Raw genomic sequence first — 6,526 nt, 5'->3', positions numbered from 1 at the left:
CACCTCTAGAGTCTGCAGCATGAACTGGCTGAGATGGACCAAAGTTCCACTTTGTGGAGAAAAGCCACTGAAGCAGAAAGTCTCCATTCTTCAGAATGTGAGGGGAAATGAGAAGAAGCACCTCAACCATCTGCAGCAGCAGCAGACCTGTGTTTACCAGGCCAGAATGGAAGACCTGCAGAAAACTCTGGAGGACAACAGAGAAGGATGGACCCATGTCAGAATGGCCATCCAAGAATAGGAGCTGCAGAACAGGTGTTTGGAGAAAGCAGGGAAGATCTCCACAGGGAGGTCACCAGCCAAGTAGCCTTCTTCAGAAATGATGTTGGCACTCCTGAGTGACCAGCACATGGGACAACTTTGCTGACACTTTCTCTCCCCAGACCTGGAATGGAGAAATGGCGGCCTTTTACCCATTGGAAAGAGAAAAGAGATTCTTCCCCTCCCTTCCCTTGACTTGCCACCCAGTGTGCCAGGGGAGTCAGGAGAGCCCCACCCTTACCAACTGAAGCCCCCACTTTACCAGTCACTGCAGGACTGTCAGCTGGGCTGAAAGCCTCCCAGCCACCGAGCATCAGGGCTTGAGAGCACCAAGGAATCCCAGGGCTCCAAGCCAAGAAGGAGGGTGGAGGTGATGGCCGTGGCAGTGGTGAGATTGGTAGCGGTGGATCCCCAGGCTCAGCTCCAAGCCTCAGAGTGCCATCTGAGGCCAAGGGGCAGCAGTGAGGAGGGTGAGGGCTCTGCTGTGGGGAGGGCAGAGAGTCTGGCCAGAGCCGCATCTGGGAGCCAGAACCGAGCAGCCAAACGAGCCGAGCAGCTGGGATCTGGGCAGCCCACAGGAAAGGAGAAGAGGGGAGAACAGCCAGAAGCGGAACTGGGAGCTGAGGGGTCTGCAGGAGATGCCTCGAGGCAGCAGACACCCCCGGAGGCCGCAAGGCTGATGGAGCTGGTGACAGAGCTGGAGGACAGGGCTGGGGTGAGGGTCTCTGGGGCAGGCAGAAACTCCTGCTGCTCCAGAGGCTGAAAGGGAGAAGCAACAGGAGGGGGAAGCCAGGGGCCACCAAGGCGAACTGGAGCTGGTTCAGTGGCCGGTGGGTGGTGGGTGGTGAAGTAGTCTTAGGGGTGGTAGATTTATAGGGCTGGTAGGGACTTTGGAGGTCTTCTAGTCCAACCTTCTGCTCAAGGCAGGAACTTTATATCATCCCAGTCAAATGGTTCTCTTGTCCACTTTGAAAACTTCCAGAGATGGAGCACTCAGTACTTTGGGAGGCAACTTATTCCATGGCTTAATTGTTTCTACTGTCTGAAAACTTCTCCTGACTTCTAGATTGGGTCTCTCTTTAACAAACTCCCACCTGTTTCCTCTTCTCCTTCCCTCCAGGGCTCTGGAGACGAAGTCACTTCCCTCTTCCCTGTCGGAGCCCCTGAAAGTGCCAGAAGATTCTATCATGGCTGCCCAATCCTTCCCATCTTGTCTTGGCTAAACATAGTGAACTCCATCAACTGTTCATCAAATTATTTGGCCTCTAGACCTTAAATCACCTTTGTTCTTCCTCTCCTCACACTGTCCAGAACCTCCACAACTTTTTCTTTTCCGGGGTGACCAGAATTGGACAAAGTATTCCAAGGATGGTCTGACCAGTGAGACAGAAAACGGTACCAGCACTTCTCTCCCTCTTGAATCTTCCCTTCTTTTATTGCTGCCTAAGACTGCCTGGGCCTATTTTGTCCTCTGCAGCAGAGTTCTGGCTGATCCTTAAGTGCTTTGCCAGGAGATCCTTCCACAGGTACCACTGCTGAGCCAGGTACCCCCTGTTCTGTACCTGGGCATTATTATTTATTATTTCATTATTCAATTTTAACTGGATATTCCTTGAGTGTTTTTATTTGTTCTGGTCTTTGATTGTAATAAACTTGATTTGATTTGATGCAATTCTATTTACCAAGAAGGGGACCTAAAAAGACATATGACAGACTTGACTGTTCCCCATGTAGTGAATACTTTCCTCAGATAAAGGAACAATTCATGTGTCTTCAAGGAATTCACCATCACACGGAGGTTGCAGTTATCACATTTAAAAAAATAGGACAGAACCGACCATTAATTACTGGACAGGGGCCTTCCACCTGTGGATTCATGGCTGTTAAGACTCTATCAGTTGTGGATAATGAATGAGAACAGCCTGCTCAAATCTGGTGGCCTCTGGATGTTAATTCATGCATCCTTGTGATTCATGCTTGGCAACAAATAAGGCCACCTTCCTCCAAGAAGGGAGACCCAGGTGTGTTTGCCAACACTGGTGCGGCTCCATTTGTAGACCGGAGAAAGAACCTTTGATGTTGTGTCTGTTGCTGCTGCAGCCCTGGGAGACCTAGAATAAAAGGGGAGCTCAACATTGTGACCAGATCCTTGGTCTTTCACTTGGACCAGTAGCTTCCAGTCATTGCCCAGGCCCCTCTCCTCTTGTAGGGCACCTCAGTTATCTGGATCCTGATGGAGAGAGCACGGAAATGGCCTCTCTGCCTTTTGGCCTCCAACTTTGGAAGGGGAAATTTGTGGGCCTGATTCCTCAAGGAAATCCTGCTGTTCCTTGCAGCTTCTGAACAGTTACTTAAAGATGCCAACTGGGCTTTGGCTGTTATAACTATGGGTGTCCTTTATGGAAACTGCTGCATAAAACTTTATATCTTGCATATATGAAGAATTGTGCACTGTGTGTTTGTGTGTGTATTTGTGTCTTGTGGCACAATGGTCTTTTTTCTATACTTATCTTTTTCTTCTTTCTACTCCAGCTAAATTCAATAAATTTAAAACTAATAATTAATACATTTCAGTTGCCAGAGAGGACAAACACTGAATTAAACAGTATAGGAATTCCAACATTTAGGATCCTTTGGGTTTATGTCCTCATGGTTTACGTCCTCATGTTTCGCCCAAATCCAGTCTGCAAATTGCACACGAGTGGATGGCCTCTAGGAGCCCCCTTCTCCGTTCCATCATCCAGCAGGTGCGTCAACTAGAATTCCAAAAAGGCCCAGGGCTGGGTGGCCCATAGGTCAGAAGCATCCATGATGATGCAATCAACGCTCTGCTGGGAATTCTGGGAGTTGTAGTTGAACCTATCTGAAATGGCCAAGCTGGGGAAAACCACCCCAGGGACAGATTAAGAGACCTCCTGGATTCCCTCCTGGATATCTACTCTATGTTTGCACCCAGGAGTTCTTTCCCCTCTCCCACTTCCTGCCTCCTTCCTCAGTTCCAGGAAAGAGGAAGAATCCCCTGCAATGAGTCATCCTGATTGGAGGCCTCCCACTTGTGGGTCTTCTCCTGCCTTTGCTGCTCTGGAGAAGCCACTCAGAAGAAACCTCCCACCCTTCACAAAAGGCCAACAAGGAAGATGGGATCAACCTAAGATTTGCTTAATGACCACGCTCATTTGCTTAACAACTGTGACAAACAGGTTGTAAAATGAGGCAGAACTTAATTAAGAACTGCCTTGTTTAGCAACAGAAATTGTGGTCATACATGGAGGACTACCTTGATTGCCTGATAGTCCATTGGAATTTATCTCCAGAAATGTTCAGGATCTTGTAATAAGAACTTCCCCTTTCTTCTCCCTTCTGCTAGCTTCTGAGGAGCCTGGAGCTGAGTTCTTGGTAGGGCTTATTTCTGGGGCTTCTGGGGTTGGAAGCAGCCTGAGATGACTGAGGGCAAACCAGCAGGTCAGACCTTCAAGGGTTGCACTGCTGGGCTTCTCACCTTGAAGAGAGGGAGACTCTCTTTCTTTCCTCTGATGGAGTTTGAGACACACCCGATCTCCTGCTTGCAACTATTCACCTGGTACAGCCACAAGGAGCCCAATCTGCTCAGGATGCAGTCTGACTCTCCTGTGGGGTTTCTCCACCCACATCCTCTGGACTCCAGTCTCAACCTGGCCCATGCATTGGGGAAAAGAACTGGCTGTTTGTGCTGTCCTTATCACCCAATTAGGAGATGGAGACAGGATGGTGGATCTCATAGAAAAGCTTCTTTAACAGGGCAGGAGCAGCTATGGAAAAGGTGAACTAAGTAGGTCTCCTTGGATGAGAACATCTAAGCAAGAGGACCGGGAGGCCCCCACCTTCTCTGGCTTGGTGGGATGGCCAATGGTTCTCATGGAGATTATCAAATAACATGGTAGTTGGAGCTTGGCTCCCATAGAATCTATCTTACCACTTTTCCTATTCATTCTCTCACACATACACTTTTAGTGCTCTCCATAGGAATCATTTTTTTAAAAAAATGTTTTTTAAAAGGTGTCAAACTCATTGGCAGTTGGTGAACAACAAATTCCTCTGAATGACTTTCACAGAGTTCTCTTTAGCAAGATTTATTGAGGTGAAAAGGAAGGCAGTTATAAGAATTAAAATCCTTCAGCAATTTCCCATTTGGAAACATGTAGATATGTTCTTTGATTCCTGCATACTATCTAAGTGGAAATAATTCAGGTATTTGTTCAAATAAATGGACTGTATACAATTCTTAAATATCATGGTGTTATATCTCATGTTTTTACATTTGTTCTGGCTGTGAGATGCTCCTTTGTGTTCAGGTCTGGTCTCAGAAGGATAATGTAGCACTTGGGGATGAAGATGCAGCCCAGCAGACCAGCACTGGAGGCCAGGATGGAGAAGACCTGCACAGCCACCATGTATTTCCCTTTGGTGCTCAGGTAGGTGGGCACAAAAGTCACCCAGACGCTGCAGAAGACCAGCATGCTGAAGGTGATCAGCTTGGCTTCATTGAAGGCCCCAGGCAGATTCCTGGCCAGGAAAGCCACCGTGAAGCAGATGGCAGCCAGGAAGCCCATGTAGCTGAGGGTGACGTAGAACATGACAACAGCCCCTTCGTTGCATTGCAGGATGATCTCTCCAGGCTGGGAGTGGAGGTCAGAGTCAGGGAAGGGGGGAGAAACTCCCAGCCAGATGGAGCAGATGATAATTTGGACAGCAGAAGAAGAGAGGATGATGGAGTTGGCCAAGCTCTTCCCCAACCATCTCTTCACCCGATTTCCTGGTTTTGTGGCCAGGAAAGCCAGCACCACCGTGATGGTTTTGGCCAAGATAGAAGAAACAGCAACTGAGAAGATGACGCTGAAAACCATTTGTCGGAGAAGGCAGGTGGCTTTCCTTGGTTGACCAATGAAGAGAGAAGGAGACAAGAAGCAAAGCAGGAGGGAGACCAGGAGGATGTAGGAGAGATCCCGGTTGTTGGCTTTGACAATGGGAGTTTCTCGGTATTTAGTGAAGATTATTAAAACAAGGCCTGCAATTGGGAACAAGAGCAGGGCAAAAGAGACCAGGATGATGCCCAGATGTTCTTCATAAGATAGGAAAGTTATAACTTTGGGGATACATTGGATTCTGTCCTCATTTGGATATTTGTCATCCGAACACTTGGTGCATTTTGCTGCATCTGAGAAAAAAAACATACTCCCTTACTATTATCTCCTTTTACCTTTCAGGAAATACCTTATTTGGACAACAAGTGATACCAGGAGATATTGTCTAGGACACATTTATTAGTACCTCTAGTGAGAGATGGTAAGAAGTATAAGACTTTTTTTAAAAATCAATTTTTGTTTAATCATCTATGAAAGTGAGAGAAGAATTGGACCCAAATAATTTCCTGTCTGATGTTCAGAACCAAACTTTATTATTTGATGTATGTAATGAATCAGTTCCACTTCCTTTCCTCCAGTCTCACTCACCTTTCTGAGTGGAGAAGGTCCCCTCCGGACAAGGAACACAGTCATAACAGCAAACTGGCTCTCCTTCTCGAGTCCTCTTGACAAATCCAGGATGACAACTTTCCACACATTTGGACTGAGGCAGAGACTGAGCAGAAAAACAAGGAATGCCAAAGAAAAGATGTTAGGACTCTCCATCCATGGAAAATGGAGGTAGAAATGAATGGAAACAAGTAGCCTCTGGTCTTCACTGAGGTAAATATGAAATCTCTGACTACTTCTAAACAGATGCAGGAGGTAGAACAACTGGCAGATTCTTCATTTAGTTCCTTTTCCTTTTGGAATTTAACATTGCAATAAGGTACTTTTCTACTTAATAGTCTAGAGGGATGGAATTGAAAAAAAGATTTAAATATGATGATATATTCATATTAAAACTGAGAATAAAGTTTACTATAAAATTTTTAGGAAACTTTTATTCCATTAGATTGTTTAAAGATAGAATAAAACTGTGATGAAGAAAGAAACCTCTGACCAGTACGATCTTGAAAGATTTCCATAAAACATGGCAAAACCCCTCCACTTAGGTCCCATCTGTTGAAGAACTTCCATTAGATGACACCAACTGGCATGGAAGGCCAACCACCCTGGAGACTATAAGCTTTGCCCACTTGAAATGGGACCTCAGGCTTTGGAAAACAGAGAAAAGACACCAAAATTTATCCCACCTTATTGAGCAACTTTAGCTGTGAAAGAGTATCTTGGTTGATAATAAGTCTCTGTCTTTTAAAATCCGC

Source organism: Natrix helvetica (genome assembly GCF_964273705.1).
Source record: "Natrix helvetica genome assembly, chromosome: 5".
NCBI classification, from domain to species: domain Eukaryota; kingdom Metazoa; phylum Chordata; class Lepidosauria; order Squamata; family Natricidae; genus Natrix; species Natrix helvetica.
The sequence above is the reverse complement of the archived record's forward strand: the minus strand, read 5'-3'. Positions refer to the sequence as shown.